The sequence below is a fragment of the Callorhinus ursinus genome, unplaced genomic scaffold (assembly GCF_003265705.2).
Source record: "Callorhinus ursinus isolate GAN/ISIS: 27379988/994484 unplaced genomic scaffold, GSC_fseal_2.0 scaffold6, whole genome shotgun sequence".
NCBI lineage: Eukaryota > Metazoa > Chordata > Mammalia > Carnivora > Otariidae > Callorhinus > Callorhinus ursinus.
Genome location: NW_027397068.1, coordinates 61,034,390 through 61,053,363, shown reverse-complemented (window position 1 = coordinate 61,053,363; position 18,974 = coordinate 61,034,390). Strand labels below are relative to the sequence as shown.

The following is an 18,974-nucleotide window of genomic DNA, read 5'->3' as shown; positions in this document are numbered from 1 at the left end:
ATTAAATATTCAAGGAAGAAATAAAATTGGTGTAAAAGTCATTTACTCTATTCACCGCTAGATAGGAAATAGGTAACATGTCATTATGAGTGAATTTATGTTGTAGTAGAACAGCATAAACTTAATTTCCAAGAGATTTTAGTTAAAATATTACCTTTGCCACTTTCCAGCTATATGACCTTGGTAATTTCTTTAACTTTCTAAGCCATTTCTCCACTATAAAACAAGATTAAGAATACATCATTGTGTTGTACTGAAAATTACAGATCAAAGATATTATATTTAAAGTACATGGGACAGATTTTAGTACTTTTTGGGTCTTCCAAACAATATGATTTGAAGGAATATATTTCTTTTGGGTTTCTTTATCAGATGGTTATTTATGCTAATGAACCAATGAGAGAAACCAATCACTTCAATCTTGGCTCCAAATTATCTAGAATAACTAAAAATTGAAAAATTGATAATAGATATAAAAATAGCTCAGATGGTCTAAAGACAGGTAATATGCTTTTAGTAAATTCTATTTTTTCTTAATACAGGACAAATTTTAATAATGTATGGAATTATATAGCTAAATAGAGAAATATATAATATATATGTAATATATATAAATATATAAAATATAGATAAATATAGCTAAATAGACTTTTAGTGGCATCTGAACTGAGTCTTCAAAGTAAAACAATAATCTTAGTGAGGATAGCATAATAGAAAAGAAAACCAAATGAGAATAAAAGTTAAGGCAGAAAAAATGATATTTTTATATGAACAGTTGGATTTTTCAGCAGAAGAATGGTCTGAGCTTTGCAGACTGACCCTCCTCTTCTAGAGTTCCTGCACGTATAAATGGTCCCATGAACATGCCCAGCACCCACTGGCTGTCATTCTTACTTTTTCCCTCCTCCAATCCAAATTTCAACCACCTTCAATGGTCTAAATTAAGCCCATCTTGCCCACTGTAACTCATGGTGACAACTCCTACTTTTGAATCCCTATACTATCTACATTCTTTTCCTCCAGTTTAGCTTTTTGAAACAAATATCCACTCCATTTAGTTTACAGTTGCCACAGTGCTCACAGCAGTCCTTCAACATAAATGGCTGGACACCAATTTCTTAGAATAATTAGACACTAAGATCCTGGTCCAAATGCATTTCAATATCATGTAATTATTAAAGCAATGGGTCTTCTTGGGAGCTAAGCTGTCTTCTGTTTCTGTGTTCATAAAGCAGGCATTCTTTTACTATTCCAAGCCTGTATCACTGAAGTGAGATAAATATTAATTACTAATATATATTCAACATTCTGAAACAGGCAAATAAGATTCATAACAGCAACAACCCTCTTATATTTACTTTTAAAACAATCAAGAACATTTTCTTTTGCAAATACATTTTTTTAAATATTGTAAGAATAAGAATGATTAGCAACAGTTGACAATTTGTCCTAGTCTGAGATTTTGTAGCCAAACCAAATACCTTAGGCATAAAAGTAAATATTGCTTCCAAATTACCTATTTCTTAAAGTTATGGAGGTTATATTCTCTGCAATAGTCTTTAAAAAAAAAAACCTAGATAGATTGATTTTATTGAAATGGCTTAAACATCTGGACAATATGTATTGCAGGTATTCAATTTTTAAAAAATATTTTGATGTTAATGTAATTGAAAGCATTCAGATGGGGTGCCTGGGTGGCTCAGTCAGTTAAGTATCTGCCTTTGGCTCAGTTCATGATCCCAGGGTGCTGGGATCAAGTCCCACATCCAGCTCCCTGCTCAGTGGGGAGCCTGATTCTCCCTCTGCCTCTCCCTCTGCTGCTCCCCCTGCTTGTGTGCTCTCTCTCTCTCTCTGTCAAATAAAATCTAAAAAACAAAACAAACAAAAAAAGCATTCAGATAGAATATAAAAATATAGTGAAATAGATCATTTGCCATTATTTTTTGCATAAATTTCACTAGTTCAAAAGATACCTTGAGTGAACCTGGGTGGCTCAGTCAGTTAAGCCTCCAACTCTTGGTTTCAGTGCAGGTCACGATGTGAGGGTCAGGGGATCAAGTCCCACATCAGCTGAGCAAGGAGTCTGCTTGAGATTCCCTCTCTCCCTCTCCCTCCACCCCTCCCCTCCCCAGGCTCGCTCTCTCTCAAATAAATAAATAAATCTTAAAAAAAAGAAAGATACCTTGGCAATATTCCTGTGTTTGGTACCTCTATTTAAGTGGCTGAAATAAAACACATGCACCTTAAAAATAAATAAAAGTCACCTTAAGAACTTCAAAAATCACATCCTTGTTGCAGTTACATAATAAAAGAGACTTTACATTTGTTCTAACAGGAGAACAATTACAGAGAGACTAACTAATACATGCTTTATTCCTGTACATCCACATAATCATATCTATTTGAAGAACACTTTAACAAAAGATAAAGGGTTGAATTCCATTACCAGGAACACAACAAATACTGTGAATTCTTCAACATTCAAATCAAAATGAAGGCAGATTTGCCCATAGTCTTCTCATAATTGCCTTCCACTTAACTACTTCTAATAACCCTCTAACAATTATCCATCTGGAAAAAAAAAAGTGGGGGCAAGCAAGTTCTAAAGCATTGAATCCAATCCCTTGTACTGCTGTGCTGAGTGGCTGCCTTTAAAGGGGGCATTTTGCATATATCCTCTGATTTATAAAAGGAGCACTTTCTAAATCTTGATCTGGGGAAATTAAAAGAGAGATCATGTGACTGCCATTAAAAATCTATGAGAATGGTGCCTCATAAGCCGTTGGCACCATTTAGAGTTTGTAAGGGTGAGAACCAACTGAGGGGGTGTTTTTGCTCTTTGTGGTTAGATTTCAAAACATTTAACTGAGATTTTAGAAGACACAGGCAACAGTATTAACGATAAAGTTATTTAAAATATAATCCCAGGTTCTTTTGCAGTGTTTTTGTTTTATGTTTGGAGAATATCTCCTTCAAGTGACTTATTTTCTCATATAAAAAACTGAAGTTTTTCTCCGCCACTGGGGCTCCACCCTTCTCCCAGGGCATGGTCCCAGTGTTCCACAGGCCCCTCAGCCCATCAGCCAAAGTGTCCTCACTGAGTTCTATGCCAAGGAAGTCCCATACTATTCACAGAACCAATGAATAGGTCACCAAATACCCTATCTAATAAAAGTGCCAGAGGACCAAGAAAAGGAGGGCATTAAATTTTGTTGAAAATGTAAATTTGGCACAGATGATATCCTCTTATGTAGAGAGTTAGCATTCAAATAACTTATGCAATATTCTTCTTGGATTCATTGAATTCTAGGCTAACTTTATCAATTTGTGCTGTAGGCAGTAACCTGTCTTTTGTCCCCAAACTATTTTGTGTTTTCATTTCATTTCACGTCCTCAATGATCTTTTTGTTACCAGGATTAAGTAGCTCCTTATTGCTTATTTTAGGAATAAAGTCCACGTTCCTTTATAAGGCATTCATAGGACTCCACTTACAGCGACAAGCCTTGTTTCCTTGTTTTTCCACTTCCTGCCTCACAGTTCACTGGAGGCACTGGTCAATTCCTAAGTAGGATCAACACTTTAATTTTTAATCTCTGGGTCTCTGTCTTTACTACTAACAAAAATTCTATAACCCTTTTGCAAAAGCTGCCTAAATCTTACCCAACAATCAAGGTGATAAGGGAACAGAAGGAAAGCTAAGGACAAAGCACAAACTGACACCCTCATACCCCAAACCCCAACTCCTGGGCGGGATATGTGTGACCTTCCTCCAGGAAACTCCCAACTGTCTTACTGTTAATGCTTTGCTAGAGGGAAAAACAACCTTAGCTTGACAATAGCAAGGCCTCCAGCATCCAGAGAGTCTACTTTAGCATATGAAAATCCTTTTGGACACCTCCCTTTTCTTTACCTCCCCCAACTCCCAAGTATATAAGCAGCCATTCCTCACAACCCCAGGGCAGCAGCTCTTTCTGAACCATGGGTCCTGTTCCTGTGGTTTAATAAAATCACCTTTTTGCACCAAAGACCTCTGAAGAATTCTTTCCTGGCTGTCAGCTCCAGACCTTACCAACATTCCCAAACTACATCAAAGGCATGTGAAACATGCTCTGCAAAGCCTCTATCAGTCCTCACCTGCCTAGTCTCTTTACCAGAACTTTTAAAATATTCTCATGCTGTTCATAATGTACTCTTTGGACTACAGGTATTTGTTACATGAGGAATCTACTGGAATCATTCAGTAATGTGTTTATTCTCGAAATACTATTTATTAATTCTACCATTCTAGGCACTAGAAAAGACACTCTGCCTTTAAGCAACTCACAATCTGGCAGTCTACAAGCTATCCAGGTGCAAGGATAACTTTTATATTTGTGTCCAACAGAGTAAATAACTTTGTATTTCAAACATAAAATGTGACCAACAAATGGTTGCTGATTGAAACTCATGTGATAAAATAAATCCTAGCTCAAGTATTAGGAAATTATCATATTAATATACTAAGGAGAATTTGCATTTAAAAAAAAAATGAGCTCAGAAGAGATCCCCAAGCACCCTGCTTTTGGGAAGATGGGTTTTCTTTGAGTTTCTCAAATTACAGAAAATAGATGAATGCCTACTTCATGCATAGGTCATACTCATAGGCAATGTATTAATATAGATCCATATGGGAAGATACAGATAATGCTACTCTATATCTGGACAGTCTTGGAATGCAGCAAACACTGATAGAATGTAAAAGTGTGGAGGACCACTGGGTAAAATTGAAAAGGAACTACCATTTTCTTCAGAGCTATGGCCACAGGCAGGAATATACATCCTGACAAAAGCTGCAAATTATTAATTCAATACAGGACTACCATACTTTGGAATTAAGAGTTTTTGCCTTATCTGTCCACTGAAGACTCATTCTTCTAATAGATGATTTAGCTGATAAATCATAAAGCAGCAATATCTGTGAACTATTGGATTTATTTGTAATGGCCATTTAATGGAGTCTACTCACACACAGAGAAAATGAAGTCTCTCACTTGGACAGCTGCTCCTCATTCTTTTCTACAAACAAGGCAAGCAATTTTTAAGGTGACAAATAGCCTACATTTAGGAAAATGTCATACTATGCTACAAAACCTAACGACAGGCAAACCTCAAAAGACTTAGAAATTTGGTTTGAATGAGATAAATGTTCAAAGGACCACCTGCCTATCAGAAGCCTTTATGAAGCTAAGTTCCCCTCCCTCTCTCCAGGACTCCCTACGGAGCTCCTTTATCTCCTTTCTGGTAGTCTCCTCCTCCACCCTCCTTCCCCAGCTTCCCAACAAGGCTCTTTAAAGAGCCATAATAAATCCCTCCCGCCTCATTATTCAGTCTTGTTCCAGGCTTTAGGCCAAACAGCACTGGCAACATCTCTGGATATCCTCCACTGGATATCACTAGAGCTTTACTTTAAAAAAAAAATGTTTATTGGATAAAATATTAAAAACTCAGCATTAGGGGAAACCATAAATATGATCTTCCCCAAAATGGTGCTTATGAAGCTGAGTACATGGGATCAATTTCCAGGTGGTTTAGGCCAATTCCATTTCTCCTGGACCCAGGCTGTGACCAGCAAGCTCAGATGTCACAAAGGAGGAAGTGGAGGAGGGAAGTGGAGGAATGGGAACTTAACCTTCAGAGTGCTAGCAGTAACTCCTGCTCTTGTGTCCACAGGGCATCAGGCCCTGCGGCAATAGATTTTTGTCTGCCTTTGTTCTGGAATTCTTTCCCAGAAAATTTAATTAGGGAGAAAATCATTGAAAAGCAACATTTCTTTCCAATATTGCTCTTAAAATATTGACATAGATGGTTCTTCTGAAGCAAATAGACAAAGTATTAATGAAGGATTTAAAGGCATTGAACCAAATAAAAATGCTTACTGAGTTCTGCATTGCTTCATTTTATTTTTAAAATGTTTTGTATGCCAAGCATGTCTTGGGGGGGGTGGGCAGGGAAGGAAGAGGAAAGAGGAAGTGTTGCATCCTGAATCTCTTTTTAGGAAAACAATTTTAATAAGTGCCTCTCTCCTTTTTTTTTTCTTTTTTGAATTCTTGAAATCATATACCACTGAGGAAAGAGTTCATCCACCTAAATGTAATTTTTCCAGCTAGCAAATTCTTGTGACAGATGAAAATATAAAACTTTAATTTATCATATGCAAAGAATATGTAAATTTAGGCTTCATCAATAGCATTTTGTATCTGAATTTCATGAAAATTTATTTTCTACCATTTTTTGTTCATATTTAAACAGATTACTTTCCTACATTACATTATTATGAGTGAGTTGGACAGTTAGGTAGTCAGGGCTGGGGTCTGCAACAAGAAAATATGGAGTCAGGACAGCTAAAATAAAACAGCACTAACCTCCTGTTTTGCAGCTTAGACAGGACCACACTAGCATTCTGCTTTGCAGCCTTTGCAGAAATGACTTCTGTAAAATGTCCTAAAATAAGACAACTAACCACAAAGCATCTGTTACTATCACAGGCAAGGGACAGTTAAGACATAAGAACCCAGATGTCAGCAAAAAAGACCATCAGCTCACTGACATTAACTTAATAGGTAGATATGTGACCAAAGTCCTCATTGGCACACTCTGATTGCTTACGATAATTTCCACAAAAGAGTTCATAAAAACCCCTAAACTTAGAAACTCCAAGGGCAACGCTCTCAGGCCTTCCTCTTGTTCTGGGAGCTTTGTACTATAGCTTCAATAATCTTTGCTTTGCTGCCCACCACTCTTGGTCTGGTCCACCTCTTCATTCTTCGGAGCACCGTGACTAAGAACTACAGGCACTAAGGGCAGAGGATTCCTGCAACATTATTCCATTTAATCCAGTTCGATAAGTATTTCTTGGGCACAGGCTTTCTCCTGGGTTTGAGTTCCCTCACCATCCTGGTAATCATCCTCTGAAACATGAGGTTGGATCCAGATTTCTTTATCTGTGAAGTGAGTGTGTATTCCATGACTCCCATTGTCTCTTTCAGTTTTAAATTCTATGCTAACTCGTAAGATTGTTGTGATTAAATGAATATGACATGAACTCACTTTGAAACTATAAAAGGACATGCACATACGAATTAGAGACATGCAACAGTATGCATTGATGCTTATATTTTTATCAGTTGGTAACTTAGGGAATCTACCTTGATGTCCCTTTCAGAATGGGGGGCAGCATTTATCTTATGGGTCAACTGATAGCATCATAATGTCAATATTTACTTAACATTGCATGTACACATTTCACCTGGCCTGCTTCAGAAGGATTCTGGGTGGTAGAAGAAAAAGTTCTTTCCTTAAGGGATACACACTTTTCTTTTTTTTTTTTTTTAAGATTTTATTTATTTATTTGACACACAGAGAGAGACAGCTAGAGAGGGAACACAAGCAGGGGGAGCGGGAGTGGGAGAGGCAGGCTCCTGGCTGAGTAGGGAGCCCAATGCAGGGCTTGATCCCAGAACCCTGGGATCATGACCCGAGCAGAAGGCAGACGTTTACGACTGAGCCACCCAGGCACCCCCATTTGTTTGTTTTTTTTCCCTGTACTTATTAATCTTAAATACCTTTGTAAGAAAAAAAATTAATTAGTACTCTAATGAACTTTTTGCACAAATGATGGCATGTTTCTTGTCTGTTATTTATTGGCCTCTCAGACATTTCAGAGTACTTTGTTAATGTCCATTTAAAAATGGCTGCAGGCTACACTGGTTGCGGCACATCTGTTTTCCAGATCTCCATTTCAGCTATTTCTCAAATGGCTACCTCAGAATGAGATGAATGTTACATTTATTTTTGCACTATAGCCTCAATATGGGTGAAGATTTAATGCAATTTGTACGGTGACAAATGTACTGTTATTATGAAATGCGCTGTGATATTTTTTAAATGATATGCAACAGAGTAAGTCAACTATTTGTGAATTAATGCAGACATCCACTTGGAACTAAAAGGAAGATAAAATAATTCATGGTCAGGCTGCATTTTAATTGGTATCAGAAAACTTTCAGAGTGAATAATAATAAATTTTTCTTTAGAAAATGATAAAATTGCAAATAAATATGAGTGCATTTTTAAGAAATGAGCATTTTACATTTCCCCTTGTAAAATAAATCATTATACCAATATTGCATAGTGGTTAACATCGGCTCTTAAATCAGTGTTTAATTTGAAAACTCTACTGCTATTTCTCAGCTTGTTTAACTTCTCTGTGCCTCATAGGTTAATTAAACGGTGCGTTTAAAGCACTCACTGAAGAATATGCCCTCAACAAGAACTAATTGTGAGGTAATTATCTTCATGTTGCTTATTTAGAAAAACAGTGCAAGAAAGATACCTGTGTACATGTTCATGTTACAAAGTATGTAGCACATTTTTTGTAATGGTTTTTAAGTGAATATAAATTTGTGCTATTTACCAGAGCAATTCTGGCCTTACTTGTTTTTCATTTTTTTTCCAGCTTTATTAAAGTATAATTGGCAAAAAAAAAATTGTATATATTTAAGGTATGCCATTTGATATTTTGAAATATGTATACATTATGAAATAATCACCACAATCAAGCCAAGTTTCTTTTTTTGTGTGGTAAGAACATTTTAAGATCTACCTAGTTAGCAAATCTCAGGTATATAAATCAGCATTGTTAATTATATCTTAATTATAGTCACATTGCTGTACATTAGATCTCCAGAACTTATTCATCTTTCCTAACTGAAAATTTGTACCCCTTGACCATTACCTCCCCCTTTCCTTTCTCTCTCTAGCCCCTGACAATCCTCATTTAAACAGAGAAGAGTAAAAGTTAAATTCTAACATAAAATTTTATAGTCCTTTACTCATGTGGGTATTTAATAAATGCTTGCTTTATGTAAAATAACCTGGATCATGATGTTGGAAAGAATATACATTAAGTATTCTACTATGATGAATTCTGATTGTGGCTGATTGGTATTATCTCTCTTTTCAAGTACACTTGTTTAAAATTCATTCAAAGATTAGTTTCTTTCCTAAGAAATACTGTGAACATCTAACAAAGCTCAGTGATCAGACTGTGATAGCTATGACTCAAATCACCTCATGATGGCATACAATAGAATCTAGATAGCGATTTCTGAGAAAATTTTAAAATTTAGAACAATGGTTTTAATGAGGAACATCTGATGTCTACCTATATCATTAGGATAGCCATCAGAGAATTATAAACAATATTCAAAGGTACTTTAGAAAGTCCATGTTGATTACTTAAATGTCATAAAATAATAATTATCTTGTATTAAGCATTCTGTTTCTGACATTGTGCCAGGAGATAGAGAGAAAGATAGATGGCTAATCACTTCATCACACCATTCTGACCTCACACTTCTGTTTCATGGAAAATATGATCTACTGCTTTATACTGAGAATTTTGTTTTGTTTAATTTTAGTTTGGTAGTTGAGTTGTTTGTTGTTTGGGCTAGCATGCTTCCTACCACAATTAAAATTCCATTTCACATCCAACCACCACTTCAGATTTGAAGCTGCTGCCTGATTTTTTAATATAATAGTTTAAGCAACAAAAGTTATTATTTCCAGTAGATCTAAAATATGACTGATATGTGATCTTGGCCTGATACTGATACTGTAGCCTGATCATGATATGGCAGTTAAATAAATTCAAAATCCATTGAGCATATAACAATCCACTGCCTTAGAGGACAGGGCTTGGTGCTGCGGACACAGAGAAAAGGAGAACCCAGAATCAATGTCCCCAGGAGCTTAAAACTGGAATGGGAATGTAGGGCAAAGACACACATGCACATAAATTATACAAGACAGAACATCATGAGTTACGAGAAAGGAAAGAAAGTTCTTTCTTTTGAGAAGAAAAGTCATAACCAGGTGACAGAGTGTAAAGGATCTCAAAGGCTTAATTAGGAGGCAGTTTGTGAGCTAAGCCTTGATAGGATGATTTTAAGACTTTTTAAAATATAAATCTTTAAAACAGAATTCTGTTTATCCCACTACTCAATAAATATTTATTGGGTATCTTCTGTTATCAATTATGTGGTTGTCATTGAGTATACATATATGAATAAGTATTTGTTACCAGGAAATGCAAGAGAGATAAACAAGTAAATAGATGATAATACAATGTAGTCAGTGGAGATGAAGAAGTACTTTCACTACCTGGGACAGGGAAGAACTGAAGATTAAGAAAGCCTTTTGAAGACGAAGAGATGAATGAGCCAATTTCTGTAAGACAAGTAGACATTATAGAACTCAGTGAGTCAGGGTAAGTTCTGGGAGGTGATAATGGGCTTAGTATTTTATGTGTTCAGTCATCAAAAACTGTAAGTTAACTTACACCTTACCAAGTAAAAAAACTCTTGAGCTAAGAGAAAACACAAAAAATCCTAAGAAATGTTGTTAGTTTCCTATGGCTGGAAAGCAAAGTGGTTAGCAGAAGTGGTCAAAGAAGGTGGTGAACTGTAAGAATGGGTCAGACATGAGCAGAGTTGTATTCTAATAAGATCCCTCTGGAAGCAGAAGGAGAATGGATTGTTGGAGGAGGGCATATTGTGAGACTAGCATAAGGAAAACAAGTTACCAAGAAAGAATAATACAGATGAGAAATGATAAGGTTCTTTACTAGGTCAGTGGGGATATGGTTGGAAATAAGTGAATGACTGCAGAGGCATGAAAGGAGTTCCAGTGGAACCTGGTGATTAGGTGTTAGTAGCAATGTAAAGAAAAGAGTCAAGAATGGTGGCTAGTTCATTCTGATTGGATGATTAATGCCATTTCCTGGGATTAAAAAAAAAAGAATTGTGTCTAAGAGGAATAATAAATTTACAACCTTGAGAACTGAAAAATGTCTTGTCTATTGGAAAAATATAGCACCAAAATAAATGTAAATTTCAGATTTATAGGTTTATTCTATTTATATATACATATAGGTTTATTCTATTACTCAACTGGTTACCTAATCTATGGCTTAAAATAAAGTATGGAAAACAGGCCTGATGTAGACCTGACCACACTTTGTATGGTCAGTAATCAATCTCATAAGGATATTGATGAAGGCATAAAGCCAAGAATAAGGATCCAAATGAGGCAGTCATCACCATATAGGTAAGGTACCACTAGAATATATGGGTATGTATAAAATCCCCGCTGGGATTTTATGAATAAACCCCCATTGGGCTTAGCAAAAAAGGACACAAAATATTTGAAAAGAGTCAAGGAAGGAGACTTTATTAATTGAGTGGCAAGACGGAAGAAGAGAATCAGGAAAGACTGGTGCTAATGTGCTCAAGAAAGAGTTTAAAGAAGGACAAGTGGTCCATTGAATCAAATGCTATTGGCAGGTCAAATGAGATGAGCAATGAAAATGTTTCCTTAGATTTAGCTACAAAGAGGCCACTACTATTTATGTTTATCTCGAAAATTGAAAAATAATACTACAAATTATTTGTGGGTCCATAACATGTAGTAAAAGTATAAAAGCATTGTCAGGAAATCCCATACCAATTCAAGGGCAGAACTGCAGCATTGCTCATCTCCATGCAACCATTTGCATTGTATTTTACAAGAATAGTGCCCTTGGAGGTGAGCTACATAATGATCCAGCTCTGGGGAAATAGCAACTTAACTAGCAATTAGTAAGGGAAGTAGGCTTCAAATATATCTGTAGCTTTAAAACAACTGAAATCAAAACGGCAATATATTAACATTCGTTAAGTATCACTGGTGGTTACATGGACATTCATTACGTTATTCCCTGTACTATCTATATATTTGAAATATTTAAATAATTTTTTAAAAAGCATTCTTAACACTTGCCTGGTTTCTCTGTATAAACTGTATGAACCACCTCATTAACTATGTTAAGCACAAAAAATAAACACACACAAAACTTCTACTCCATAACACAAAGTGATTTGTACAAACATTATTGACTGAATCTAATACCCCACAGAAACCATAGTTCAAAATAAAACATTACAGGCAAACTTTGAAATTTCTTAAAATTCTTTGCTCACTTCATACTGGATTTTCATGTTTACTAACATATAAGGTATTTTTGAAGTTAACTCTTTAATATGTATTATTTTTTAAAAAATCACAATGAGGTCTTAATTTCATTGAAAAGTTAAAATTCTTTTGGATTAAAAATGCTATTTTGGGGGTGCCTGGGTAGCTCAGTCGTTAAGCGTCTGCCTTCAGCTCGGGTCATGATCTCAGGGTCCTGGGATTGAGCCCTGCATTGGGCTCCCTGCTCCACAGGAAGCCTGCTTCTCCCTCTCCCACTCCCCCTGCTTGTGTTCCCTCTCTCGCTGTGTCTCTCTCTGTCAAATAAATAAATAAAATCTTTAATAAATAAATAAATAAGAATAAAAAAATTTAAATGCTATTTAAAAACTATCCTCTAACCACTATACTGTGTGGTAAGAATCTTACTCTTATGCTTTGTGATCAGGCTGCATCTTCTAAAGAAAATAAATTTATGATAGAACTGTTGTTAAAATTCTATTACTTGAGTGATACAGTATATAATGATCACATTCCAAAACTAAACTGGATTATCTAATGACTCACTTGAGAGGGAACATTGAATATGCCTATCTAATTTGCCCTGTTGGACAGCAAGCAAAATTTCCAAACCTTATAATCTTCAAAATGAATACATTTCCTCTTTTAATAATGGCCATCTTTAAATATCAGGGAGTATGGCAAATGCTTAGTTGTAGCGTTGTATTTTTCAAGACAATGATATTTATTTAGCAAAAAATTGAATTCTGTGATTTACTGGAATTAAATTATTACTTAGGAACAGGAACAGTATTAATATACAGTTTTCATTAAGATGCTAATTTATTTAACATTACTTAACTCTCTAGTGAGTACACATTCTATAAAAAACCAGAATTCTGAAGTAATATAATTGCCGAATATTCCCTACAGGATAAGAACTGCACACATTCTTTCAAGTTGATCTGTAATGGCATTACAGCAAAAGGCTAAGAACTCATGCATTAGCCTACTTCTGTTTTTTTCCTCATGAGAAAATTAAAGATACTAGTATAAATGAAAGGCTTGATAGTTCTACAACTGTGTACTCGGTTTTTGTGAAAATAGATTAAACTAGCCTAGCCATCTTGTTATTTTTGTCCCTAAAATAATGTAGAGATTTTAGTCATTGAGATACAAAAGAAATCAACTTGCAAAATGTTATGGTGCTGGCATACAGACAGACATAGAAAATACTGTGTTAAAGCAATAAATAAATTTATGCTTATATGCAAGGTAAGATAAGGATCTAATTTGGAGTCTTTCTAAATTGCTATCTTTTAGCACACTGTTTACTAAATAATCCTTCCCCACTATTCTGTAATTTTATCATGTATATAAAATGTTATATATAAAGCTGTAGAGGAGATTAAATGAGTTACCTATAATCCCACCATCTAAACAATAATAGGATTATCTTCGGTTAATTCTTTCCAATTTTATTTCACATTGGTATTTTTTCTTACAAAACTCAAAACATACTAATAATTTCATATTCAGTGTTTTATTTATGATTATTTTATAAAAATGTCCCCACATTATGAAAAGTTTTTAAATATTTTTGTCTATAACAGAAATAATCCTTACTCCCCAGTAGCTAGACATTATTGCTGTTTCTGACATTTTTTTCCTACTGCAAATAATACTGAAGTGAGCATCCTTTTTTTTACATCTTGATCAGTATCCTTGAATGTTTTCTAAGATCAGGGTTAAGAAGGAGAATTAAAGAAATAAACCTTTTAAACACTCTTAATACATATTGCTAGTTTGCTTTCCAGAATGTTACAGCCATTCACACATTCAGCAGTCTCTCAGAATGTTCACCTACTCACAGTCTCCAGCATGGAGAAATATCATGTGATTATTTGTTTAAATCCTTTGTAATTTTATAGGGAAAACAATGCATCAGATAATTTCTTTAGTTTGCCTTTGTTATTAATTAAATTATATACATATACACATATGTATATGGAGAGAATATCAGCAACATGGCTGAAAAATGTACCAGGTTTGTGTCACACACACACACACACCCTCCCCCCAACCCCACCAACAACAAAAATTTGGCATCCATTCATGGAAAAAAGTGTCTTTGTGGAATCTAGCACTCTATGCCAAGGGACCCAGGGAGAGCCTTGCAAATTATGCATCAGGTAACAGGCAGACAGACCTTGGTACCGGCTGTGGACCCTGCAAAGGGCCCATGAACCAGCTCCAGATTCTCTCAGCTGTGGTCCAGAAGCCCCCAAATAAAACTGTCTTAGACAATCACCCATGGATAAGACAGTCTTTGTGGAAGTTCAGGTTTCTAGCGAAGTTCTAGCACACTGATCACACACACACACGGGAAAAAAAAAGAGAGAGAGAGAGAGAGAGAAAATAAACCAAGTTGGTATGCACTGGACAGGGTAAGAGGAACAGCCAGACTTCATCTGCATCAGCCCTCTTCCAAGGTGGTACAGCACAGGACCAAGAGAGATCTTCTCAGTACATGGTTTCTCCCACGAGGGGAAAGTAAGAGCATGTAACTGAGTACCCAGCTTCCCCAGCTGTGCAGGATGCTATCAAAAAGGTCCACTTCTCTCTCAGTCTTGGCAATGGTTTTTGGTTATGATACCAAAGGCACATGCAACAAAAGCAAAAATCAACAAGTAGAATGATGTCAAACTAAAGGCTTCTGTACAGCAAAAGAAACAATCACCAAATGAAAAGGCAACATATGAAATAGGAAAAAAATACTTGGAAATCATATGTGATAAGGCATTAGTTTCCAAAATATGTAAGAAACTCATATAACTCAAAGGCAAAAAAACAAACAGTCCAATTAAACAAAAGGCAGAGAAGCCAAATAGTCAACTTTTCCAAGACATACAAATGGCCAATGGGTACATGAAAAAATGCTCAACATCACTAATCGTCAGGGAAATGCAAATCAAAACCACAGTGGGAATTACCTCACACTTGTTAGGATGACTGTTATCAAAAGACAAGAAACAACAAGTATTAGTGAATGGGAAGAAAAGGGAACACTTGTACACTATTTGAGGTATGTAAATTGGTATGGCCACTACATAAAACAAAATGATGTTTCCTCAGAAAAATTAAAGAAAGAACTACCATATGATTCAGCAATCTAAGTTCTGTGTATATATCCAAAGGAAATGATATCAGTACCTCAAAGAGATTATCTGTGCTTTCATGTTCATTGCAGCATTATTCACAATAGCCAAGATGTAGAAACAACCTAAGTATCTGACCATGGATGAATAAGGAAGATTCCATGTGTATATATATATATATATATATATATATATATACACACAATGGAATATTATTCAGCCATAAAAAGGAAATATATTTGCAAAAGCATATTTGGACCTTGAGGACATTAGCTAAGTAAAATAAGCCAGACAGAGAAAGACAAGTACTGTATGATCTCATTTATATGTGGAATCTTAAAAAAAAAATAAAGCCAAACTCATAGAAACAGAAAGTAGAAGAGTAGTTTCCAGGGGCTTCAGTGTGGGGAAATGGGGAGATGTTGGTTAAAGGGTACAAACTTTCAGTTATAAGATGAATATGTTCTGGGACTCTAGCGTACAGCACAGTGATTATACTTAACAATATTGTATTATTTACTTGAAAGAAAGAAATGGTAATTATGTGAGGTGACAGAGGTATTAACTAACCATATTGTTGTAATCATTTCACAATATATTAGTGTATCAAATCAACATGCTGTACACCTTAAATTTATACAATGATATATATTGAGTTATAGCTCACCAAATCTGGAGAAAAGTAAATAAAACTTTTGCTTACTCATTCACTCAAAAAATAACATCTATTTGGTAATTATCTGTTTATGTCATTTGCCCTTATCTGTTTCATATTTGTTACATTACAGTGTGTGTGTGTGTGTGTATATACCCATATACATATATGTTTGTGTATATATGTATGTATGCATATACAGAGTCTCTTATATATGTTGAGAATATATTCCTAGTTTATTGTTTTCTTTAAAATTTGGCCCATCACCCCACCCACACCCACCATGGTCACCATTCAGCAGCAGGTAGGAAGATGGCGCTTAGTGAAGAACAAAGGCTCTGACGAATACATGAAGGAAGTAGGAATAGGAATGGCTCTGTGAAAAGTAGGTGCAATGGCCAAACCAGATTGTATCCATCTCTTCTTCTTTTTTTTTTTAACATTCTTAGTTTATTAATCCTCTCATGAAAAATCTGCACAACCACCACAGATAAAGCCACTGCAGCATCTTTACTCTTTCTGTTGTCCAATCTCCAGCTCATTTTTTGCCAGCACCAACATTGGTTTTTGCAGTCCCCCTGACTTTCTTCATTCTGTTCTTGCATTCCTTTCACTGTTTTCTTGATGTCTTTTTCTTCTCATACAGGCCAGGTCTTGCAAGTCTGTGTTTGGGTTCATTTTTCTTTGCATAATCCAAGGAATCATAAATCATGCCAAAGCCAGTTGTCTTGCCACCACCAAAATGGGTTCTGAATCCCAACACAAATATGACATCTGGTGTGGTCTTATACATTTTGGCTAGTTTTTCCCGAATTTCTGTCTTAGGTACTGTTTCCTTTCCAGGGTGAAGAACATCAGTGACCATCTCTTTCCGCTGAAGTAGTCGGTTAGTCATGAACTTCCTGGTCCAGATAGTTACTGTGTTGCTCATAATGGTGGCCGAGCCTGTATCCATCTCTTCTGATGGGAAAAGCCTCACCAAAAAAACTGAAAACACTTTGAAATCAACACAGTTTTCATGTAATCTGGGAGAGAAGTTTGAAGAAACTACAGCAGATGGCAGAAAAACTCAAACTGTCTACAACTTCACAAATAGCACATTAGTTCAACATCAGGAAAGGGATGGGAAGGAAAACACAGTAACAAAAAAATTGGAAGATAGGAAATTAGTGGTGGAATGCATCATGAACAATGTCACCTGTACATGGGTCTTTGAAAAAAGTAGAGTAAAAATTCCATCATCATTTTAGACAGGAATTAGCTGTGAGGATGGACAAGCTCAATTTGATGAGCAAATCTCCATATTGTTTTTTTTATTACTGTATTCAATTACCTTTAACACAAACATTTTACATGCAACTATTTCAAAGTATTGATTTAATAACAATCATCCCTTTAGTTAGTAAATAAATGTGTTTGTGCTAAAAAAATAAAACATAAAAACATAAAATTTGGTCTATCATGATTTCTGTAGGCAAAAGATGTTTAAAGAGCCAGTTCTATAAATACTTTCCTTTTGATTCATGCCATTACCTTGAAATATTTATTTATATTATCTTTCAGTATACTGTTAATATAATACATATAATGTAAATAATAAATAGATACAGGCACACACATATGGTTTAATCTATCTAAAATGTATTTGGTTTATGCTGTGAGATAAAAATCTAATGACTATAAAATCTAGTCAGATGGAGAATATATTTGTATAATTTTTCAGGTTCTTAAGATCCTAAATGAAAATGTTTATCTCCTGCCTTCACCTGAGGGCAACATCTTGGCTGGTCACAGATAACATACTATTTTCCTCAAAATTCTATGAACATTTTAAAATTTTCTTCTATTATAAAAATCTGAAGCTAGCCCAAGTTTTTAGCTTTGTGGCCATTTTTTTGTTTGTTTGTTTGTTTCTGTTTTCTTTTCTGATCCTGGCTTGTTGATTCATAAGAATATTTTATACTTTTGAAGTTCATAAATATTACAAGGATGTGTCTAAATGCCTCTTTTTTTAATTAATTTTATCTTAAGTATGGCATGCCCTTAAATAAGTCCTTTCTTTGTAACTGAAGACCTTTTTCAATTATGCTGTAAATAATTACGTCTGTTCTAACAGTCCTGGCCCCTCTCATTAGAATGCCTATAATTCTTAGTTTGCATTTCTTTCCTATTTTTTCCCATATCTATAGATTGTTTTCTCATTACTTTTATTTATTTGCTTTTCTCTCTGTATTTTGGGAGACCATCTTAAGCCTATCCCCCCAAAATGAGATTAAATGAAATCACATATGCCGATAGTTTTCAATACTGGCTTATTTGAATCACTTGTGAAATTTAATAGTAATAATAATAACAAAGATGGCTAGGCTTAGGGCTATGACATTGCACAATTCATGAGACATTCTATTCTCTGCTGGTAGTGACGGCTGGAGTTGTGCAGTGATGTGGAACTGCCCAAGTCCCACACTAGTCCAATTAAATCAGAATATGGGTGTGGGGTAAAGTGCTAATATTTCAAAATTTTTCTTTAGTTAATCCTAGTGTGCAGCTATGATTAGGAAGATGGGGAGCCAATGGCATATGCATAGGGCTTAGCACATATTCTGAAACATACAGTGCTCAGTACGTGTTACACATCCATATCTTCAGCATATGCATCATTTAATTATCCACAGTATCAATTTAATTCTTTAGCACAGATTTTAATCTACTTTTGCTATTCCATTTTTTTTAGTCCTTCCTTACTCAATCTCTGTCTGCCTCATGTTCTCATCTTTTGGCTGTCTATCCTTGTTTCATGAAGACCATGTCTTGTTTATCCTATCAAGGATGTCAAGAAATTTTCTAAACTTATTTTCTAATTAGATGCTATTTTCAAAAATAAGAGTTCTATCCAGGCTCAGTTTTGCTAATGGACAAGATGTATGGCTTGGTCCCATGGATTGCTAAGAATGTCTCATCAAGCATCCAGCTGGACTGTGAACCAGCATGCACAGATTCTCCAGCATGGTTCTGTTGAGTTAGAGCTTTTCTCTTATCACCTCTCTCTGGTTCTCTGATTGTCTGAAGAGATAGAGTACACTCCACAACATGTACTGAAGACAGTATTCCAAAC

The 18,974-nt window shown here is 35.3% G+C and overlaps 1 protein-coding gene and 1 pseudogene across 3 annotated transcripts in view; one reads left to right on the top strand and one right to left on the bottom strand.

Annotated features, from left to right (window-relative positions):
- The window catches only part of GRM1 (glutamate metabotropic receptor 1), a 443,798-nt gene that overhangs the window by 185,021 nt on the left and 239,803 nt on the right, over positions 1-18,974 (bottom strand). The gene's annotated exons all lie outside the window — the stretch shown is intronic.
- On the top strand, positions 16,143-17,109 carry LOC112819411 (fatty acid-binding protein 5 pseudogene; annotated as a pseudogene).